We start from the raw sequence: 24410 nt of genomic DNA, 5'->3' as shown, positions 1-24410 counted from the left end.
GGCTAAGGAAACTTCCATAATTGCCTTCCCCCTACACTTCAATAGTTTATTTATTTTTAGACAGTTTAATTTAGGCTAGAAATGAGTTGTGTATTCCCAAATAATAACTAAGCATTTTTAGTCCATAATAGCAATGTACATTTTTTTAAATGGGCCTCTTTACCATTACTTGTGTTAAATATGCTTGCATAAACCGACTGCCTCCTACTACTGTGATTGTTTATCTCTGCCTGCTTCACTCCCCTTCCACCCCCAATTCCCCACCCACCTCCCTGGAGCCTTACATTTATTCCCTCTTAACTCTTCCTACAATTTAGTCCATATTACCCATCCATTAAAGAGATATACACTGAAAAACCCTCTTAGTTTCTATCGTCTGTCAATTCCTGCTGCAGCCTGTTCCACAGACTTGAAACTAACTTTACAGTTATTTTCAACTCACTTTTTTTTCTATACACACTCCTGTTGCCAGCACATTTATCCATCCATTCACACACATGCATGTTTAAATTGTCTGTGTGTGTGTGTGTATATATATATATATATCAACACACTCCCACTGCCTTTACATTTCAACATAATGTTAGCTAACTATAATTTATTTCTTAGAAATCAGTCATTTTGTTTTTTAATTCATCCTATATTTACTAAAAGAAATCCTATGCAAATTAAATAATGCTTACCAGTCTCCTTATTAAGACTGATTGATTTATAATCTTAGGTAGCTGGTTCAGTTCATCATTACTTTATGAGCAACAGTCAGTCCTCCCTCAAATCTGAAATCAGTCTCTGTTTTAGTTATTTTTGTTCTGCATCATTTCCTGAATTCAAGTCAAATAAGAAAAATGAATAAAACTTGTGTTCCTACTGCATAACACAGATTTTATTCTTACAGTGTTTCCTTTATTAGCCATGGGAGGTTATAAAATAATATTAACCATACTCCTGTAGTGTTTGTTCAGTCCTCAGTATTATGTCACAATATAGATACTGCATCCTTTGAAATCAGATATGCATTAACAGTTACATAGTATTACTTAATCTATCCTTGCACCTCCTGTAGCAACTCTGTGAACAGTTGCTGCCATCCTAAGCAGGGAAATTGAAGTAGGCTACCAGTCCTGTCTTCCTTATCACTGATACCATGCATACATGTAGGGACAATTTAGATTTGTAAATCTACCTTCTGCATGACTTTTAGTACTTCACTGTATTTTGTGGTTTCTAATCAAAGGCATGGATATCTTCTCTAAGGTCTGATATTTGTAAAGCTAACTAGAGAAAAAAGTATTGAAGAGTAACTTTAAATAAGTTTTTAAAACACAGTGCACACAATATTTTGCTCTGTTCAAATAATTGCTTCTTGATTTGATTAATCCTTCAGCACTGTCTAGCTCAGACCTAGTTTTCTCCTTTTTCAGATAGTCAGTGCTCCACCATCTTCTTAATCATGTGGTTAATACTCCAGCATATTTTAGTTTGATTCCATTCTTTTTTTCATATGGTTCATACTGCTAATAGCATTTTGGATGAGACAGTAAATCTGTCTTAAGTTGGTGGTACTTCAAGTGGATGTAAAATATCCCATTGCATTTATAGAAAATAATACTGGGCCTTTATAACAAACAAAGACTTGCTCACATATTTAAATTCTCACTCATTATTTATAATATTTACTTAATTTTTATAGACTTCACTATTATCACTTGCACTACACAGACTTTTCTTTGATCATATCATTAATATTCTACTTGGCAAAACAGATTGTTACATATCGTTTTCCACAACAACAAAAAAGTATAATAATTTCCTGTCCAGTTTTCTTATCTGTTTACATTTCTTTACATTATTTTTATCATATAAAATCATTTCCATTGTTGCTATTTCAATATATTCATTACCAAACTTCTTTGTCCTAAGACATTGGGCAGGATTCACAAAGCCTCCGTGTAAGAGTTATAACTCTTACATGGAGGCTGCAGTTAAATGGAGTGATGTCAGCATGCTCTGCATATTCATGAGAGCATGCTGAATCACACCTAAGTCTAACACGGTCCACGTAAGACAGTAGGGGGCGTGTCCGTAGGCCGAGCCCTGCAAGCTGACACGCCCCCAGAAGAGTAAAAGTGCCCAAAACACCCACGACAGAGTCCACGGAAATGTGAATAAACACAACACAACACATGCCCCCACAGACTATGAACAGAAAATATATAAATGAACATGTGATATATTTTTTTTTAAATTGTAAAGATGTTTAACCGTGAGTGAGCTCGTTTGCACGGGCGTGCCCGTAGCGCAGCTACAGTTAGCAGTCAGTGGGAAAGCATATAAGAACTAAATATGCAAAATAAGCCAAGAAGCAATAGCGTAGCGGTAGAGACGTCAGCTGAAGAGCAGGCATTCATGGTTCGAGCCCCCACAACACCAACTTTTATTTTTAGAAAAATAAGCACAAAACAAGTCCCTGACAAACATTTACACATATAAAATCACATTTTATGTAAAATGTAATGAACTAGTCCATTTATTTTGAAGAAATGTGAGGTAACAAAACAATAAAAAAATGCCAGATGTGCCTATAGCTGAGCTACAGTTTAACAAGGTGAGTGCATCTGCCCGTAGGTGAGCAGTGGTTTAACAGGTGCAAAATGAGTGCCCGTAGGTGAGCAGTGGTTTCACACGCTGAAACTGTGTGCCCCTAGCTGAGCTGAGCGTACTATGCATCCTGACAGCCAAATGAGGCGTACGCCAGTGCACCCCGTTTGCGCGGAGCTGCGTACCGCGCCAACAAGCTAACCGATGGGCAATGTTGAGCAAGCTGTAACAAAACTGCCTTTACACAGACACACCCCCTAGCCTGTCTAGCAGTCATAAAATATAAAAAGCAGTGGCCAGGTTCGAACCCAGGATACCATGCACCATAGTCAAGGTACTGAACCACTGTGCTACGACAGCTGTACTCAGAAATGCAGTAATAGCAAATATATAGGAATGAATAGACAGTGGAGCATGACAAAGCAGGTTTTGTGAAGTGGATACAATTCCAAAATGGCCAATCACAGATAAGTGCGGGAAAAACGGCATATATAAGCCCCATAGGCGGGAATACACAGCATAAACGATTGTAGAACTGACTTGCAGCCAGAATGTCAGGTGTAGGTGAGGGTAGTTGCTTTCGAGCACAGAGGTGGGGCATTGAGGAGTCCAGATACATGGTCTGGCTCCTAGTCCACAATCATGAGGCCCAACTCATGCAGGGCCAGGTCCTGTGGGGAGCATATAGGGCTGAGGCGTGGGACTGGTTGGCTCATGATCTTACCAGTGCCACAGGGATTCCAAGGACTGGTGAGCAGGTCCGTCACCACCATGCGGACCTGAAGAGACACAAGCAGGACCAATTGAACCTTTGGATCCAGGAGGCCCGGCAAATGCCCAACGCCCTACTACTGAGTAAGTTACATTTAATTATGTATGTAAGAAATTAAATTAGCTGAGATGTGTATTCTAATATTACTTCATTTATATTACAGCTGCCGGTGTCCGTTCTGCGAACCGCAGAGCCTATGGCGATAGGCTGGTGCGGTTGCACCACCAGGCAGGTCAGTAATCCACTCCCAGTAACTGTAAAGAAATATAAAAGTATGACAGCAAAATAGTGCAGTGTAGTCACTAAGTAATAAAATGTGCAAGTAACAGTGTAAAGGTGTTTGCAAGTATTGCTTGTTTACAAAAGTGTGTTGCAGTCTGAAATCCAAACAGAAAAATGAAAATGTCTGACATAAAGTCTGAAATAAAGATGCCCCACCTATAATATCATAGTGCACAACCTGCAGCAGGCTGAAAAGTACAGCTGCAGAAGATGAGCAACTCACATGTGTGAAATATATCTTTGTTGAAATACTGAAACATGACAGAAGTGAGACCGCTGGAAAGGATTGTAATAACTACAGGTAAAACATGTCAATAAAGCCTAGACGTAAGTACCATCCTGAATAGTAAAATGAAAACAAGTGATAGGGTGTGAGAAAGAGTTATGAATCCACCAATAAAGTAGTAATAACACCTGTATAAAGTATACTGCAGTCAGTACAGAATGAAATGAATGTGACAAGTAGAACCAAACTGCGAAATGTGTCCAAAGTGTTGCTGCAGCTGGAATGTGTATCCCAAAATCTGGATATGTTGCTCTCAGTCTGCAATATGCAGATAGTATGATTGTCTGAAATATCAAACATCCACAGTTGTCTATAGCTATATAAAGCAAATGTAGCAGGATGATGTAGCTGAACAAAGCCAGATATGAATGTGTATGAATAACAATAAAATGTATATTGATGTAGCAGTAACAGTCATATCACCAAACTGAAGTAGTTATCATATAGGAAACTGTAGTTAGAACAGTAGTGTGTATATATCTGTAGCTATTAGAAATGTACAGCATATGTATTGGTATTCAAAGGTCTTAATAATATTTTCTTCACCCCACCCTATAACCACATATAATCCATTCCATGTGAAAATGGTATGTGCAATCACAATTAACACCCCTGGACATTTGTCCTGATGGGTCATAAATATTTGCATGTCCGTTGATGCATCTGCCCTGTTCATACATCCAAACCTGATGGCCTGTTGCCATCAATCAACCCTGCATGTTGTTGGACTGTGTATTGCTGTTCAAATTATGCATGTGTTATGCTTGCTGTTCAATGGTGTGAATATCTGGGTGTTTGGTTAATGGGAATACTAATGCATGCTGTTACAACTAATTGTGAATGGTATTGTATGTTACTAACCCAAACTGTCATGACATAATGCAAAACATAGAACGACAGGGAAAGTGGGTTCCAGCGGACCCACCTCTCCCACCTCAGCTGGCGAGTGCACCTGGCACTAGTGCCCAGTCTGGACCCTCCTCCGGTGGCCCTGTGCCACCTGCGGGTGGAAGCGCTGCAGGGGATGGGGCCCGCCCTCCCTCTGCAAGTGTGGCCGGAGGAGAACCACTACTCACCCTCCGTAGCGTCCGGACTGTGGTGCGTAGGGAGATCCGGGACTCTGTTATTGAGCCCCTACGCCAGCTTGAGGCACAGGTGGCACAACTTACGGGCATGCCTATTGCCCGGCCTACACAGCCCCCAGCACAGCCCCGTCCTGGGCAGTGAAGGAACAGTGGCAACTGCCCATGGGTGGGGATATCAGTTCCACTGTTGCCATCTGTGGGCTCATGGGTTCTGGATATCCAAACTTCCGTCCCCGTCAATTGTGTAACCCCCCCACATGTGTCATACACCGCCCCTGTATGCGTCTTGTTTGTCTTGTCTGTTGACCTACCCAACCTCCCTCCCCAGCTATACCGACTTCCTTCACCTGACATACCACTCTCACCTGAAAAAAAAAAAAGGGCACTCTGTACCCACAAAAAAATTACGCCTGATACATAGCTGCCCATTCCGCACATATGTCTACCAGACATGGAAACTATCAACTACAATTGGCTGTACAACACGTATTATTGTTGTCCTTACACCTCTCTCAGGGGTGGAAGGTATCAAATGTCACACCAAATTACAAACATATGCACAGCTGTTGCTGATGAAGAAATGGGCAGCTATGGGCCTTACCTACATCCCTCCTGCAAAACCCAAGCTTGTTTCCCTACTGTCTTACCCTCTTTGTGACCCCTTTTTCACCACTTTCCTGTCTCCCCATTTTCATTTCTTTCAAAGAAAATAGCGCAGGTGTGCGCAAGAGTAAGCACATTTAAGCGGGTGTGCGTGCGGAGCTGAACGCCAGTGCGCATGCGTGAGCTCCACGCAAACCAGCGCTAACCCGGTTACAGCTGCTTAAAAGTGCCTTAGTCATTCTGATTGACAGGTCCTGTAGTCAGTTCAAAAGCAAAATAAAATCCCACTGTCGGTCCCAAACCCAGGACCTTGGAAACAGTAGTCTGCATGACTTCCCACTAAGCCATGACTGTTATACAAGAACATTGTGCTAAAATAAATATATCATGTAATAGTTGGAATGAATGTAAAGGGAATATAGGATGTGTAGTACACAAAGCATGTCATTTAGAATTACTGTCAAAACTAGTGGATTTCCATAATACTAGTGTGTGAACAGAAACAGCCATGCTATTTGGTAGCTAGTAGGTAATAATGTCACTGTAGCACCTTGCAAGCCACACACATACTCACAGCAGGATAATCACTGCCCATACCCCACAACCTCTTGCAGGAACACATCTGGACCACGTAATAAAATATGTGGAGCAAAGGCCCAAAACCAGGGACACATTACAAATAATGTTACAACAAACGCAGACAGTTCAGAGAGTAATAGGGTCTGCATTTTGTGGGATGTTTGGAAGGGTATGAAATCTGAAACTTGAATGTTTGTCACTATATTCTGACTTGAGCCCAGAGTGATTTGCCAGAAAAAGCTGTGCATGAGATATTGACCAAAATATGAGGCAGAAATGTGGACAACCTGCAAATATTTGTACACATGAGAGGTCTGACACTGCCATATTTGAATAGTTAAGAGCCTAGACATAGCAACAGTGAATGACTTACAGGGATGCCCCACAGACTCCATGTGAAATGTACAAACAGTAGGCAGAAAGGTGTAACAACACATGCAATGGTAACTATGGAGTCCTGAAAGTATTCACCACTTGCATGGCAGAATAAGTGTAGTAATACATATGTTCATGCTAACCCACAGTCACAACTGCAGCATACCAGACAGTTTAATGGGTGTACCCCACTGATATGTACCATTCCATGAGGCAGATAACAGATGAACCTGAGAGTCTCTGGGGCCTGCTCAGCAGCATACTGAAATACCCTAATAGATGTCAAGGCCCACACCATGGCCAGGCCACACTGCATGCTGCAACACCTTAGCAGATATAGCAAGCATTCCAAGGTGTGAATGTACATGGAAAATAGGAAAGCTACAGCAGCACACTACAGTCAGGACACCTAGCAGGCATACAAGTAATGACTGTAAAGGGCAAATATTGAAGCCTTGGCAACAAAGTGCAAGCAAAAGTGAAAGGAAAGCACACACACACACACATTAACAGTAGTAGTTGTAGGTGTCAGTGTCCATACACAGTTAGTACAGGAAACTGGAGAAATGAATGGAGGAATGTTAATCTACAACACAGCTGGAATTATGAGAGAGATACCAACCTTTACACTCACAGAACATTGTCCACAGCATACCAGCATGGTCCCTGCCCTTAAAATCTGAAAGGGCTACGCCTATCTCACATACCTTTTTATAGCACTGTTCTGAAATCTCAGTGAGAACTGCAATCAGTACACAACTGGCTGCATGCAATTAGCAAATGCTGGCTAACAATTGGAGCAGAGGCCATCACATGGACATATGCAAATACCTACAAAAGTATGCTGTACTCCCAGTCCACACATGCAATACTTTCATTGCACCCTAAGGAGGATGTGAGAGACAGACAGAGAGAGAGAGAGATAGAGACAGAGACAGAGAAAATTGAAATTAAGCAGACACAAAAAAAACTGTTCAGCAACAGCCACCTGAAAGCTGACAGCTTGCAAGTGGAGCAGCAGGACAGAAAACCAGACGGCAACACAAGCAGCTGTGACAAACACAGGTAATGTAAAGTAATACTATAAAGGTCTACATACTGTGAACCCTCCATATGTGTCATTGGTCTGTATCCATATGTATATGAAGATGTGTAAAGGGCAGGGGACATACAGCAACTATCAGTGAAGGCTGTACATACATTTGTATGTGAGAGCATCTATGTGCACATATCGATGTAGGTTGACTGTAGGTTGTAGTGCAATGTACAATGTAGGTTTCACAGTTATGTATGTTTAGCAGTATGTTAGTGTGTGTATACAGTATGGTAGACAAACATGTTGATATACCTGTTTATCATATGGATACGTATGTATGTCAAAATATGTATGTATGTATATATATATATATATATATATATATATATATGTATATGATATGCATATATGTATACATACATAGAGAGAGATGTAGGAATACATAGACAGATGTAGATAGAATATGTACAAACATATATATATGTAATGCACACATACAGATATAGATATATGTAGATACATATACATAGACAGACTGATCTGACTATCTACAGGTATGACTGTATATGACGACCTCAACACCTCCTGTCCCACCCCCTCTGTGCCCCCCCTCTCCATATCTATAGCAATATATGTACATCAATATATATATGTGTATATGTATACAGACATATATATATATATATATATATATATATACATATATATATAGAGAGAGAGATGTATATATATTCTGAGTGAGGCACATGTGTACAGATGTATTGCAACAGGTGCCTGGTGACAAAGGCATGGAGTGAACACCAGTGTCAAAACTGGAGTACCATACCCCATTTCAAATCACCTACACCAGTAACCACCAGATATGTGATTGGCTGCCCACCAATGCATGTGTCAGGGGTGAACAGGGTCATGAATGAGTACAATAGTGCCCCCAATGATATTCACAGTGGCACACTATTCCTGGAACACCTGCACATGGTATATGTCAGCAGACATGGTGTGTCAGCTATGGACATGTAGGTCAGTGTACCCCTCCACACCACATAATGGATGCCATGGTATGGACCTCACATGACAGCTACAGATATGGAGAAGGACACAGTGACATGTACAACACTGTGACAATGCTCTCAAACACATTACCAATGCACAGTGACTGACAACACCACAGAGTACACACATACTACCCACATAGAGGTTACCACTCCCGGATTTACATATGTAAGTCACACCCATGACAGATGTCCAACAACCATAGTAACACCTCACACCCTCCACAACCTAAATGACTGCTGTGTGTCATCCATGCCACTGCAATAGAGAGCACATGTGTAGGTAAAAGTTCCTACCCACAGATAAGACATACCCTGCAATAAACCACATGGTGTTAAGAAGCAAGACTCCCTATGAGTACATGTCACACATACCCCTGCTGAATGTTAGTCAGATAGGTAATATGCCATGAGTCACCCTGTGTAACTGTGTGACAGCAGCAGGTACCATCACACCACATGTGTCACAATGGTCAGGGTAGCAGAACAGTATGCTGCTGTAGTCCCAGGGGCAATAGCATATTGTATAGTATTGTATTATAATGTAATGTATTGTGTTGTATTGTATTGGTATGTTGAGGTGCTCCTTCGTGGAGTGGAACCACTGCTGCTGTGCGCCAGTGTACAGGTACATATCCTGTAGTCAGGCTAGTGTTACATAGCACTTCTATATGTGTGTTTAGCTCCTGTCAGAGTTTATGTAGCATGCAACTGGGGATACCATCAGGTCCCAGTCATGTTGTGTATTCTGCTTTCATGAGGGTGGCTCTCACCTGGACATCTGTGATGACAGGGAGGTTACAGTCAGCTGGGATAACTATGTCTTATTTTGGGGGAGAGGGTGGGGTGACACCTGTACTGAACCTGTCTGCCACAATGTTGTCAATATTTGTGGTTTCAGTGAAATATTTGTTGTTGTGTACTAACTATGGGCATAGAGGATTGATTCTGACCAGGTTGCTAACATAACTGAAGAAGGCCTTCTGGTTATCTGTAGTGTCCCTCTTGATTTCCCTCTCAAAGTTGCCCATGGATGTTTGTATGATGGAAAATAGACCCTTACTAGTGCTGCTCAGACATGCCTTCCCTTTATGGAATTATGCTCTGTCTTGCAGTAGCTTCCATCTTTTGTAATACAATCTGTCTATGGCTGGGGTCCACCAGACAGGATGCTGTCCCTTTGTGGAGAGTGTCCTGGTCATATATGGGATTGCATGGTCCATGCATTCTCAGAGATGTCTGTAGAAAGCATTTGTGTAGGGGTCAGCATTGTGGGTTGTATCTGCCACTGGCCCAGTGGGCTGAAAGGATACCATGTCACTGTTACAAAGTGTAAAGTTTGCATCTGCAATATTATTCACTATAATCGTTTGTGCTGGTGGTGGAGGTGGGATATGTATATCCAGGGCAATTAGTGTGTGGTCAGCTCACAGTAGTTGATGATGTAGGCCATACAGTACCTAGATACAAACCCCCAGAGTGAGGAGGTGCTCTGGACCTGAATCAGTGTTCTGACTGCTGGGGTTTGGTAGTATGTCGTATGGAGTGTGCCAGGTACTGTTGCACAGTTGCTGGCTGAGCACTGATACCTGGCCATTTACATGTGTATCCACCAATAGACAGACAGATGCTATATATGTGAGAATATGTTGTATCATAACAGTCGAGTAGCATGTGTAGTATGTGTGCCAAATTCTGCTGACATATTGCTGATATCAGGTTATTTTCTTTTTCAGGTACATGGCTCACCGCTGAATCCGCTTACTCCACAGCTGAGGATGAGGAGATACACCAGAGCCTGGTGCGGGATTATGCAATACTCTTTTCCCGCACCAGCCAGAATCAGCAGGAGAGAGCTGCACTGTGGCAAGACCTGGTCCGTCGGGTAAATGACATAGGCACGCATAATAGGACATATGAGCAGGTACGACATCACTGCAGTGATTTAATCAGAAATGTCCATCAGCGTGCGTCGGATATCCACAGGCAACAGGTCACCACAGGTGGTGGGGTGGCTACACATTCCCCCACTCACCAGACTGGAGGGACTATTCATGAGTGTACTGGCTCCAGTCTGCCAGCAACAACAGCAGCAGAAATGCATTATGATGGAGGCTGGAGCCACGCAGCAGCAAGACAGTGAGCATGCAGGTAATATGCCATATGTATAGTTGACTGTTGTGTACACTGGTAGTTAATGCATGTGTGAGGTGTGTCCTTGGTTTGTAGCTGTCACCTTAGTATTTAATGTGCAAGTGTGATATCCTCAATATTAGCAGCTGACCTGTGAAACGCGACTGACCTGTATCATACTCAGTAACAATGGCACAGTTGTGCCCACTGACATTAGTTTCTTCATGTCTGCAGGTCCCTCCGGTGTAACAGCAATGCAGCCTATCCATGCTGGTGAGTGTGTATTAACAATACCTGTAATAGTCTTGATAGTAATAGTAATATTAGGCTCACTTAGTAGTGCTCTTTGTATGCATGTAGGTGTGTCTGTGTGTTGATATCACGCATACTGAGTAGTGTACAATTGTGTGCAACTGTGTGCATGTGTACGTGTGCATGTGTGCACCTGTGCATGTGTGCACCTGTGCATGTGTGCACCTGTGCATGTGCGCATATGTGCATGTGTGCACCTGTGCACGTGCGCATATGTGCATGTGTTCATGTGCACGTGTGCATGTCTGGACCTGTGCATGTGTGGATGTGTGCATCACTGGTAATGCGTAGACATTGTAAACTGTGTTTCCTGTTTCCCTCCCACAGGTTCTGGTGCTGCTCTGGTGTCATGCAGCAGGGAACCTGAATCAGGTGCCATGGGTACTGATAATGATGACATCTGTGTAATGGCACAGGAAGGTATGCCAGGGTCTGCCTTTGGTCAGCCGATTGACAGTACACAGCTGTCGACCCCATCAATGCGCACAGTTATCCTGCCAATACACCCTTTGTCACCAATGTCCCTAGGTGATGGACAGCATACAGTGGGCATTGACCAGGGTAATGTGGTATCTGTGGCACATGCCTCCCCACACAGCAGCCATGTGCATGGCCCAGAGATGGTACCACACAGACAGATGTCCAGGGGTTCTCGTGGGAGCATCCGTGGGCATTCTGCCCCTGTCAGACGTGCCCTCAGAGGTCTTACAACCTCAGCTATGTTTCGGGCTGTCATGCAGGCACAGTCATGTATGGAACGGTACACCAGACAGGGTCTGAGGGAGCTGACAGCATGTCGCACAGCCATGACTGACAGTATGCGTGACATTGCGGCTGCCATCCGTAATTTCACCGATGTCATAGACAGACATTGTGGGGACATATTAGACCGGTTCCACAACTACATGTCCATGAGCCAGGGCGATGGTGGATGGTTGAGCCATCGACGTGGGTGTATGCCAGCAACAGCAGCAGCTTACAGTCGTCGTGGACGACAACAGGGCCGCGGCCGCACCCATAGTGCCAGCAGCAGCCCCAGCAATGCTGGGTCTGTGCTGTCATCAGACCGCCCCAGGAGACCACGTGCACGTGGCTCTGGCCAGGCCCGACAGGGATCTGTGTCCAGTCAATAAACACCTGCTTCTGATGACAGTACCCAGTCTGGGTTGGTACCGGATACGGTCCATAGTACCCCTGCAAGGCACAGGTACTGTGTCCATGGCCAGAGACACTGATCTGTATGACCTGGCAGGTACAGTCTGTGGCTGTCCACAAACACCAGTATATGGCAGCCATGAGGTGGAACTGTGTGCATCCATACACACATGCGAATTGACAACACCTAGGGCTACTGCATACATGCACACACTGCATCAACATTGCCCCACCTGGTACTGCTGTCCCTCACCAACACACATACACATACATGTCAATCGGTGGTATCGGTGGCTGACTCAGGCATACCAAGTTCACACCCTGTGCATATGATGAAACTGTGCCACCTCCTGCAATCTGTAACATCAGTGCAGGTACATGTTAACATGTTGCGGATGCACAGGGTGACTACATAGACGTGTCGTAATAGTATCATGTTGTTAACAGTACTGTGTGCTGAATTAATTGTGGGTATATCACAGCATGCCTGATGCAGCAAGGGTGTGATTGTCATGTACTGTTGTCTACACCCATGGTAAGTACCATAGTGTATCATCTGCACATGTTGGCACACTGGTGGTAAGGATGTCAACAGAAGGCTGCATACATAGGTGGCACAGGGGATAAGGTAATGAATGTATTAATACGCAATGATGGACATGTAAACTGCAAGTGGCATGTTGCCCACACTGGACTCTGCAATGCGGATATTTGAGGATGTTGATATGTGTGCAGTACTACACGACTGGTACAGGACACACAGGAGCACCCTAGCACTGCAAGCTCACATCTCATACCATGCTAGACAGCCCCAACACAGAAAACTAACTGTCACAGGAGGGAGAGTCCCCATACATGTCAGGGATACTGTGGTGGCAGGCCAGGTAGCACACATCCTACTATGTATGGAACCACTGAGTGAAGGCTCAGTGTCTGTTATTTGACATGTGTATTACTGCAGGTATGAGCACATGGGTTTCCATCCAGTTATTGTACATCCTGACAGTACATGGTCTGTACACTTGTGTGCGCTGAGACTGGACCCTAGCCATCTGGCCTGTGTATCTCCATGTACATGTGCATAGTGCCTGCATATTTGCAGTGTTACCTACTGGAAGTATACAGCTTGTTTGTACAATGGACTACATGCAGCCCTGCTTACTGTAGCTTTGTTTGCATGCATGTTTGCTTGCAATTACCCTGGAATACTGATCCCACCTGCAATGCATAGTTACAGAGCTTCTGTGGACTCCTAGTGACATCTGCATAGCTTATTATATGTATGTCCATGTCTCACTTGACAGAATGTCACCGTTTGTGCTGTTCACATGTACGTTGCCTGTGACACATTGCATATGACTTACCTGGCATTTGTCCACGTGAGCAGTCATATATGCTACTGCTAACTAATCACAGGCACTACACCCTCACATATTCATCTTCTGTTGAACCACCTGCTTCGCTAGGGACAGCTTGCACCTGTCACCCCTAGGCTTTCAGATATTGGCAAAGGCTCTTGCTACCACCATAGTGCCTATGTTAGGCAAGGCTCAAATGACAAACCCACCTTCATAGGTATCACAAGGGATAAGAAACTAAGAGTAATGCTACCCAATGCCAGAAGTCTAAACCTCAAGATGCATGCACCCGAAACTCTCCTTGGCATGGAGAACATCGATATCTGTGCAGTAACAGATGCCTGGTTCAGGGCTACCGAGAGCACCCCAGCACTACCAGGTTATACCTCATACCATGCTTTTCAGCCCCAAAACTTGGAAGAACCACAAATGGAGGGGGAGTATTGATATTCATCAAAGATACCCACACCTCCAGGTTGGTGGCAAAGCACCAAGCATCAGAGACTATCCATGTGCAATGAACAATGGGTGAAACTGCCTTCCAGGTTATAGCCTGCTACAGACCACCCTCCAAAACCCAAGAACTGCACTTGGCCGTCCTGTGAACAGTGGAAATATGAATGTCTCTCCAAACACCATTATATTGGGCGACGTCAACTACCCAAACATGGACTGGGAGCAAGACTGTAGCTCCAACACCCTAGGCCAAAGATTCCTAGAATATGTGAGCTCAAATGCTATGGAACAACTTGTTACCACTCCCACAAGAAGGTGAAACATACTGGACCTGATCATCACCAACATGGGGACTCTATGCTCCATACCAGAAGTGTATCCCTCACTGGTAAGATTGGACCATAAACTAATCTCACTGGATATTCACATCCCGACCCCACCCCCTGCCTAGAACACCACAGTGAACAACTTCTCTAAAGCAAGTTCACATTCCTCAAAACCGAGGTGGAAACCTTCAAAGCCCCCGGGCCTGTGGAAACTACAGATCAGACCGCAGATTCTTCTATAAACACATTTTATGGACACCTTCAGGAATGCATGGGTCGTGATCCCGAATAAAACCAAGACCCAATCCTCCAAAGGCAGATGTCCTGTCTGGTGGACCCCAGCCATAAACAAACTGCACAATAGAAGGAGGAAGCTACTAAATGATACAGCAAAATCCCAAAAAGGGAAGGCATCACTGATCAGTATTAGCAAATAACTGCAGGCACTCATAAGATTGTCTAAGGCCAGCTTCAACAGAAATTTTACAGGACACTAAGGATAATCACAAGGCTTTCTTTAGTTATGTTAGGAACCTGGGTGGTAATTCCCAGATATGCTCAAAGGTAGTCCAAAATGTCAATAGAAACACCAAACCCACAGACATTGCTAACATTCTAGCTGACAGGTTCAGTGCAAACTTCTCACCCCCCTCCACACCGAAAGGGCAAATATGTATCCCACCAGAGTGCTGCCCCCCTGACATCTCAGATGCTCAGGTAAGAGCCGCCCTCTCCAAAGCAATACACACTGCATCAGTGGGACCAGACAGTGTCTCGGGCTGTGTCCTACATGACCTCCAAGACGTGCTACAACCAAACATAAAACTACTGTTCAATCCCAGCCTTACTACAGGCTATGTGTCCAAAGTGTGGCATACAGCAACAGTGGTCCCTCTACAGAAAGGTGGTGCCTCAATGGATCCTGGACACTATCACCCCATAAGCCACACTAGCTTGGTCTGCAGAGCTATGGAAAGGATCATCATGGACCACATAAATATAGATATTGGGGACCTACAGACACTGGTTCATACCCAGTTTGACTTTAATGGCAGATCCTGCCTCTCAAACCTGGTTAATTTCTTTGAAACAGTCACCAAGGCCTTTGACGAGGGGAAGGTGGTCCACACAGCCTACCTGGACCTCGCAAAAGCCTTTAAAACAATACCCCACTCGGGCATTCTAGAGTAGCTCACCAGCTTAAATATGAGCCCCTATGTCACTAGATGGATTGCACACTGGCTCAAGGACAGAACCCACATGGTTAGAACTGCTGGAGCCATGCCAGACTCCAAACCAGTTTCAAGTGGTGTCCCACAAGGCTCAGTCCTGGGACCTCTCTTGTTTGGTATATATTTATTGGAGGTACAGGCCAACACGGAAGGACTGTGGCTGACCAAATATGCAGATAACTGCAAACTGGCTGCCATAATCAACTCTCCAGCCGACACAAGCATCTTCCAAAGGGGCCTCATAGAAACAGACAACTTGTGCCAGAGCCATGGCCTCCAGCTGAATGCAAAAATGTGTATAGTCATCCCCTTTGGCAAAATCAAAGTGCCCACAAAGTACCACATAGGTGGTACTCCATTACGTACAGAAGAAGTAATTAGGGACCTGGGGACCCAAGTTGATAGCAATCTCTCATTTGACAACCACATGGCCAAAGTGGTTAGAAAGGCATTGTATATAGCCCACCCCATCATGAAAGGATTCACATCTACATCAGGGGAGGCAATCGTGCCTATTTACTCATCCCTCATCAGGCCCATAATTGAGTACAATCCCCCTGTTGGGATGTACCTTACCAGACACCTGCAGCACCTGGAAAGACCCCACAAGTACCTCACCAAGAGGATCAAAGGGCTCAAACAGATGCCATATGTTGACTGGTTAAAGAAACCCCAGCTCTACTCAGTGGCATACCGCCTGTTCAGAGGCGATCTGTGCCTAATGTATAACGCCATGTCAAACCCGGAATTAATGGGCATGCTGCACCTGAGAATATCCAAATCCCATCGGGCTACACGCTTCAGAGACCTGAACCTCAGCACTGAAATAAATAGGACATGCTGGAGGGACAGATTTATAACCCAGAGGCTCACTTCACTCTGGAATAAAATCCCAGTCCAGGTTCGGCAGAGTCCCTCATGGACTCTCTTCAAGAGGAATCTTGATGAGTGGATGGGACATTGTCGGTTTACCCCGGGTATCACTTCTGTGTCACTGTTAGACAGAGGCACAGTATACTAACCTCGGAAAAGGGCATGGCAAGATATATTTACAATGGATGGCGACAGCCAAACACATTCTGGCTAGGTTCTTAAATGCCCTAGGGCAGATAGCCTAGTATGAAGCTATGAACCTATGAACCTATGTACCTTGTTCCCCATTGGCCCTATGTGCTGTTAATCACCATGGCAATCACAATACTATGTTAGCATGTGCAAAGGTCAGTTGTCAGTCACCTCTATGGTACAGTTGTGGAATATGTGGGTCATGTGGCAATGTCACAGCTGCCACATGTACACAGTCACCCCTATCCCCTACACATGGATGTACAACACATGTACGAGATGGAACCACATAGCCAAACTGGGGACTAAGCACTCTGAACCCAGTACTGGCATAACCTGTCAGGTGGCATGCAATACTACAGTGACTACAATACCAGTCTGATGTAGACCTACACTGACAGCAATACAAGCACGTGTACACTCTGGGCCATTCGTGGTGCCTTAGAATAGCATCCTGCCTGAGCGGCACACAACTCTGCAGCTGGCACACAGGCATACGTTATGCCTGAACACATCACACATAACACATAGCACACAAATCCTGTGTGCCAAACAGTCACAGCCTGTACGGCTAGACAACACACCTGCCACAGTTGTGTTAGCTACCTTTATTGTCCGGTACAGTGTGGTCACGCTCACCAGGCTGGACAAGGTGAAGGTCACAGTGATATGCCCGTGGGGCACTATGGTCCACCATATAACACAAGCATACAGGTCAGTCAGAGGCATGGACACATATGACTCAGTCATTGTCCATGCCACATACCTTCTCCTGCTGTACTTGTAGGTTGCTGACATCATCAGTGTTTAGAAAGGGGAATGTGCATCCTGTATTGTGTTTTCCCAGTTGCCAAAAGGGACATTTCCCTCACACAGACTTGCACACACACCAACCCCACTCACACACACACTTGCCATTTGCAGGATTCAAACCCCTACCTGACTATGTTATGACACTCGAGACAGACGCATTAGCAGAGCGCGCGATTCGCATTACTGGGAGGTTTCCCTTCTCCTGCTGTACTTATAGGGTGCTGACATCATCAGTGTTTAGAAAGGGGAATGTGCATCCTGTGGGGAGGCAGACGCCAAGCACACTCTGGCTAAGCTGTCATTCCCTAGGGCAAACAGCCTAGTGTTGACCTCTACACCCATATGTTTAATTGTCAAATGCACATTATTTGTTGCTGATAGACTGTTTGCAGGTCTTTATTGCCATAGCATTCCCTGTTTGTATGAACAACCTGTGTATCTGTGGAAGATGTTTGCATATGGGAGGGATCCACTATATCACGTATGTCTCTGTAGTCATTTAACTGTGTGCACTGGGCAGATTGCTGTAATGTGGTTGGTTCCTGGAATAACACGTACAAATACCAGATATGTGTGGCCAACTGCTAAACTGAGATTTGGCCTAAGTGTGTGAGCATGCCCAGTTCAGCCTTCCCATGGCATGTTGTCTGACATATGTCTCATTTATCAAAGTGTATGAGCATGCCCAGTGTGAGCTTTCCATATCTTGAACTCTGCAGCCCACCACATTTGTGGATGAGTGTGAACTTCAACAAATATCTCCCGTTTATGGTTGTGTGTTGTGTGTCATGTTGTGTAGTTACTGTCCAACTGCTTTGTGTGTGAACACAACAGGGATTATACTGTGCCTGCAGGGTTTGCATGGGATACTTTGCATACAGTTGTCAACATCCTTTCACACTGACCTAACACTGTAGTACTGTTTAGTGTACTGGTTCAGTACTTTGACTGTGGTGGACAGTATCCTGGGTTTTAGTCCTATCAGTGCTTTACATTTCCATAGTGAGCACAACAGCCTGGTTAGGGGCCAGTTGTGCACATCTGACCATGTTGCATTATGTTCAGATATGAACTACTTAAACCAGGCTTGTCCAACATTGGTAGTGTATTCCACAACATAGGTGTACATTGGCAAACACTAGCGATGTGCCCTAGGCCATTTCTAATGCTAGTCGGAGAGTGTGTTTGTCCTTCGACACACATTGTAAGTGGAGTTTGCCATGACATATGTCATAGTATACTGTGCCTCTGTCTACCTGTGACATAACAGTGATACCCAGGGTAAAGCTACCATCTCCCATCCACTCATCAAGATTCCTCTTGAGGAGAATCGATGAGTGACTCTATGGATAGCCTGTACTGGGAGTTTACTCATGGGCAGGGGTGGCTTCTGTGTTATGGATCATGCAGTACAGCTTGTCCTATGTAAGTCAGTGCTGGGGTTCAGGTCTCTCATGTGCATAGCTCACTGCCATTCAGATTGTACAAGGTGCAGCATGTGTATTGATACCAGCTTGGACATGGCTTTATACATCAGGCACAGCTTGCCTCTGGGTGGGCAGTATGGCAGTGTGTGTAGCTGCAGTTTGTTTAATCAGGCAACACATGGCATCTGTGCAAGCTCTTTGATACTCCTGGTGAGGTACTGTTGGGGACTTTACATTTGATGGAGGTGTTTGCTGAGGTACATCCCACAGGGGCTATTGTAGTAAATTGTAACGCTGATGAAGGATGATTGCAGAGCCACAATGACCTCCCCTTATCTAGATCTGACAACCTTCATGATTAGGTGGGTATATGGTATGTTTCTGTGAACACTACAGCCACATGTTTGTCCAATGCAGGATATCTATCACCTTGTGTCCCCAGGTCTCTTATTACATGTTAAGTATGTAATGGGTTAACACCTATGTGGTAATTGGTGGGCACTTACTGTATATCCACGGGGGTTGACTATACACTTTTCTGCAATTAGCTTGCTGACATGGCTATGGCACCAGTTGTCTGTTTATGTGGCCCTTTTGTGGGATGCTTGTGTCAGCTGGAGGGTCATATATGGTGAGCAGTTTGTAGTCCTCTGCAAACATGTTCAGACACAGTCCTTCCATGTTGGCCTGTACCTATGGGACATATATACCAGACGAGAGAGATCTCAGGACCAAGCCTTCTGGGATGCCAGTTGTATCTGGTTTGTAGTCTGACATGGCTGCAGCATGTCTGACCATGTCTGTTCTGTCCTTGGTCTGGTTTGCAACCCCTTTACTGACATAGGGGTTTATATTTAAGCTGGTGAGCATATCTATAATGAACACGTAGGGTATTGTATAGAAGCCTTTGCAAGGTCCAGCTACGCTGTGTGGACCACATTGCCCTCATCAATGATCTTAATGACTATTTCAAATGAGTCAAACATGTTTAGGGGCAGGATCTGCACTTAAGAAAGCTACACTGGGTAGGGTCCGGTGTCAGTAGGTCCCCAATATCTTTATGTCTGCGGTACATGCTGATCCTTTCTGTAGCTGTGCAGACTGAGCTTCTCAGGATTCTGGGGTGGTAGTTTTCAGTATCCATTCAGGCAACACCTTTGTTGAGAAGGACCACTGTTGTACACTGCTCTTTGGGTACATATCCTGTGGTATGGCTGACATTGAGCAGTAGTGTGATTTGGCATTCCATTCGTCTTGGAGTCCATGTTGGACTCGGCCCAGGACACCATCTCATACCATTGCTGCTGTGTGTTTTGCTTTGTAGATGCTGGCTGTTACCTCAGCATCTGCAATGTCAGGGGGCCAGCAGTCTGCTGGGATAGATATTTTGCATTCTGGGGGGGGGGGGTTGCACTGCACCTGTCAGGATGTATGTTGGCAATATGTGTGTGTGTTTGGTATGTTGTTTGTGATATTTGTGTGATTCAGAGCATATCTGTGAATTCCCACACGGTTCCTACCATCAGTTGCGGAAGCTTTGGGATTATCCTTAGTGTCCTGTACAATTTGTATCTTCATAGGTTCATACTAGGCTATCCACCCTAGGGCATTTGTTAGCCTAGCCAGAGTGTGTGTGGCTTTCGCCACCCCTTGCTATGTGAATATTATGGCCATTTATGATTTGCTTTGCTGTGCCTCTGTCTGGACGTGACACAGTGAAGACCCCCAGTGTAACTCTACGATCATCCATCCACTTGGCAAGATTCCTGTTGAAGAGTGTCAGTGAGGGGCTCTGCCTAACATGGAGTGGGATTCTGTTCCAGGGTGTGGGGAGCCTCTGGGTTATGTATCTGTCCCTCCAGCACATCCTATTTCATTATGTGTTGAGGTTGACATCTCTCACTCTCACAGCTCCGATGGCTTTGAGTTTTCTGGGGTGGAGCATGTCCATTACTCCTGTGTTGGACATGGCCTTGTACAACAGGCATGCAATGCCTCTGTGTAGGCAGTATGTGACTGCATTCAGCTGGGGTGTCTACAGCTAGGCAGCATATGACATATATTTGAGACCCTTTATCCTCTTGGTGAGGTACCTTTGAGGTCTTTCTAACTGCTGCAGGTGTCAGGTAAGGTACATCCCATATGAGGCATTGTGCTAGATTATGGGTGTGATAAGAGAACAGTATAGGGGCACAATGACCTCTGTTGACGTAGATGTGAATCCTTTCATGATACGGTGTCCAATGTAGACAGTCTTCCTAGCCACATTGGCAATGTCACATAACAGGTTACTGTCCACTTGTGTCCCTAGGTCCCTGATTACTCCTTCCATACATAATGGTTTACCACCTATGTGGTAATTTGTGAGTACCTTGTTTGGTATTTGGTGGGACATTCATACTGTCCAGTGTCTTCAGGAGGGCTGGGTGGGGTTCCTGTGTGTGTGTGTGGTCTGTAGCATGCTACAGAGACTGTACAGCAGTCTTGCCTACGGTTAGTTGCACATGGGTGGACTCCAATGCCTTGTGCATTGTCAGTTACCTGGACATATGGGTGTCTGTGCTGAATATGGATACTCACCATCCTTTTATGTTTTGTTCCAGGTTTTGGGGCCATGATGCATGATATGTGGTATAACCTGGTAGTGCTGGTGTGCTGTCAGGAGGCTTGCAGCAGGTTTCTGTCACTGCACAGACATCGATGTTCTCCATACTGGGGATGGCCTCGGGAGCATGCATATTGGGGTTTACACATCTGGCATTGGTCAGCATTACCCTTATGTTTCTTTCCACTTATGTTTTGTAGGGTGGTGGGTTAGTCTTTTCAGCCTTGCCTACGAAAGGCTCTATGGAGGTGGCAAAAGCCTTATCCAATATCCAGACGCCCAGGGGTAACAGGTGCAAGCCATCCCTGGAACAGCTGCGTGGCTTGTCAAGCATGACATCCCAAGCAGACAGACATTGGATCCCCTTGGAATGACACCAGTAATTGTGCTACTTGTTATAACTGATCATTCCGTGTTTGTACTGTGGCATCATTCTTGGTGATGGTAGGATGCTGCATACGGTCAGTGTCATACCGGCCTGGACTACATAATCAGAGAGCTCATCTATGTCTCTTTTCATGTAGTCCGGGAAGGTACATCTCAGGTCATTCACACCAGCATGGACTATGACTGCATCATATTTCTACTTGCATTGGGGTGACCTGCATACTTGTGTTATGTGGCGTATTGTGGCAGCCTACAGGCAGCTTACTGTACCCTTTCCCTTGTTCAGTCTGGTGTGCGAGACAGCAGTGTGTCTCACTATAGAGTCTCCTATTACAAGTGTATCAGGCATGTTGTTTCTCCTTCTGGCCTGTGACTGTTTGGCATACCAGCTTTGTGTACTGTGTGTTGCATGTGCTATGTTTGGAGGTTGTTTGATTGGGTGTCTGCTTTGGAGGCCTCTGTTGGTGTGGTGTGTTTGTAATTCGGGCCTCCAGGAATGATTTTCTGTTTTTATGTCTTTGGTTTGCAGTTGTGATAGGTCTATGTGGGACTGGGTTTGTGGTGTGTGTGGTTACCTTCTCCTCCTGACTAGTTTTGGGAGTACTGAGTTGAGGGAGCTCAGCCTCCAGTTTGGATAGATGGTTGCATCTCTCACATATATTTGTATTTCTTGGGGGGAGTTGGGGGTTGTCTGTGTACTTGGGGCAGGTGTAACATTGCCTCAAGATTCACAGATTCAACTTGTTGTGGCTGGCCTTAGTGGATTGTATGTGTGGACATATTTTATTGCCATACTACTGATCAGTGATTACTTCATTTTTTATGTTTGCTCTGTCATGTAGTAGCTTCCTCATTCTCTTGCATGGTTTTGTTATGGTTGATGTCCACCATGCCAGATGCCTGCGTGTATGGCATTGTGTCTTGTTTTAATTTAGGATTGCATAATCCAAGCATTCCTGGCAGTGTTCATGGAATGGCTGTATTACAGATTCTGAGGTGTGGCCCATATTTTGCACCTGCACAGGACCTTTAATGGATTCCACATCAGTTTGGAGGAGTGCAAATATTGCTTTACACATGTTTTTTCACTGTGCTTTTCTGGCCAGGGACTGTGGTCAGGATTTGTATATCCAGTGTGATTACTCTATGGTCTGGTTTTACCAGTGAGCAATACAATTCTCGTCTTGCCATCCAGTACCCATGTTGCTGATTATCACATCCAGTATACTTACCCCTCTTGTGGGAGTGGTACGTTGTTCCTGGGCATTTTGGTTTATGGATTCTATGAACTTTTGTCCTGCAGTGTTGGGGCTAGTATAACGCTCCCAGTCTATGTCTGGGTATTTTCAGTCACCCAATATAATGTGGTTTGGAGGACTTGATATATTCATGTATTCCAGCATAGGCCAGGTGCAGTTCCTGGTCTTGGGACGGTAGTCTGTAGCAGGCTATAAACTGGGGGGCAGTTTTAGCCACTGTTACTTGACCATGGCTAGTCCATGCTGCTTCTTGTTGTGGTACCAACATGGGGGTGTGGTTATCCTTGACAATTATTGCTAGTCACCCTCCTTTTGTAGCATGTTCCATGTTTTGGGGCTGTACAGCACAGTATGAGGTGTAACCTGGTAGTGTTAGGGTGCTGTTGTGAGCCTTGACCCAGTTTTCTGTTACAGCACAGATATCAACATTCTCCATACTGGGTGAGTTTAGACTGCATGCATCTTGCTGTTTTGACTTCTGGCATTGGGTAGCATTACATCTAGGTTCTTATCCCTTCTGATACCTATGGAGGTAGGTTTGTGTTTTGAGCCTTACCTATTCAGGGCACGCTGTGGGTAACAACAGCCTTTGCCAGTATCCATACGGCCTGCACTGATAGGTGCACGCCAGTCCTAGCAGGTGGAGCATTATGTCATGCTCAGCATGTCATCCCAGGCTGGCACACATTGGATCCCCTTTGACTAACTGCAATACTTCAGCCAATTATTGCACTTGATCATCTCATTGTCATATTGTGGCATGATGCTTGGTGAGGGTAGGATGTTAGTCGGGGTCCGCAGGTGTGCATATAGTACATGGTGTTACATTACTTAACACATGGCATTCATGCCTCAGGTGGTGCTGCAGGGCTGCCTCTGTCGGATGCACATATTACACTCCCTGTACAAGTTTGTGAGCAGGTCATGTCATTTTAGGCATCCCTGTTATTATTTGAGTGAGTCAGAGGGGGTATCATTCCCAGGGTTCCTACTGAGCCAGTGTATGTGCTATGCGTTGCCTCTTTGCCAAGGCCAGGGCATACTGGGCACGCCTCCTTCTGCCTACTGGGGCAGGCTCAGGTTGTTCCTCCTCCAAGTCATGCTCTGCCTCTTATGGCCTTGGCAATGGTGGGGGGCTGTTTGGCCCAGCCCTATGCTGGTCCTGCTGCAGCTGTTTTCGCAAGATCATATTATGTAGCATAGCACATACCATG

At 45.0% G+C, this 24410-nt stretch overlaps 1 protein-coding gene across 1 annotated transcript in view; it reads left to right on the top strand.

Moving 5' to 3' along the window:
- The window catches only part of LOC122797055 (transcription initiation factor TFIID subunit 4B-like), a 1206007-nt gene that overhangs the window by 38122 nt on the left and 1143475 nt on the right, over positions 1-24410 (top strand). The gene's annotated exons all lie outside the window — the stretch shown is intronic.

Source organism: Protopterus annectens, chromosome 3.part0 (genome assembly GCF_019279795.1).
Source record: "Protopterus annectens isolate FY-2018-M chromosome 3.part0, PAN1.0, whole genome shotgun sequence".
NCBI classification, from domain to species: domain Eukaryota; kingdom Metazoa; phylum Chordata; order Ceratodontiformes; family Protopteridae; genus Protopterus; species Protopterus annectens.
This window is presented reverse-complemented; position numbering and strand designations above follow the sequence as displayed.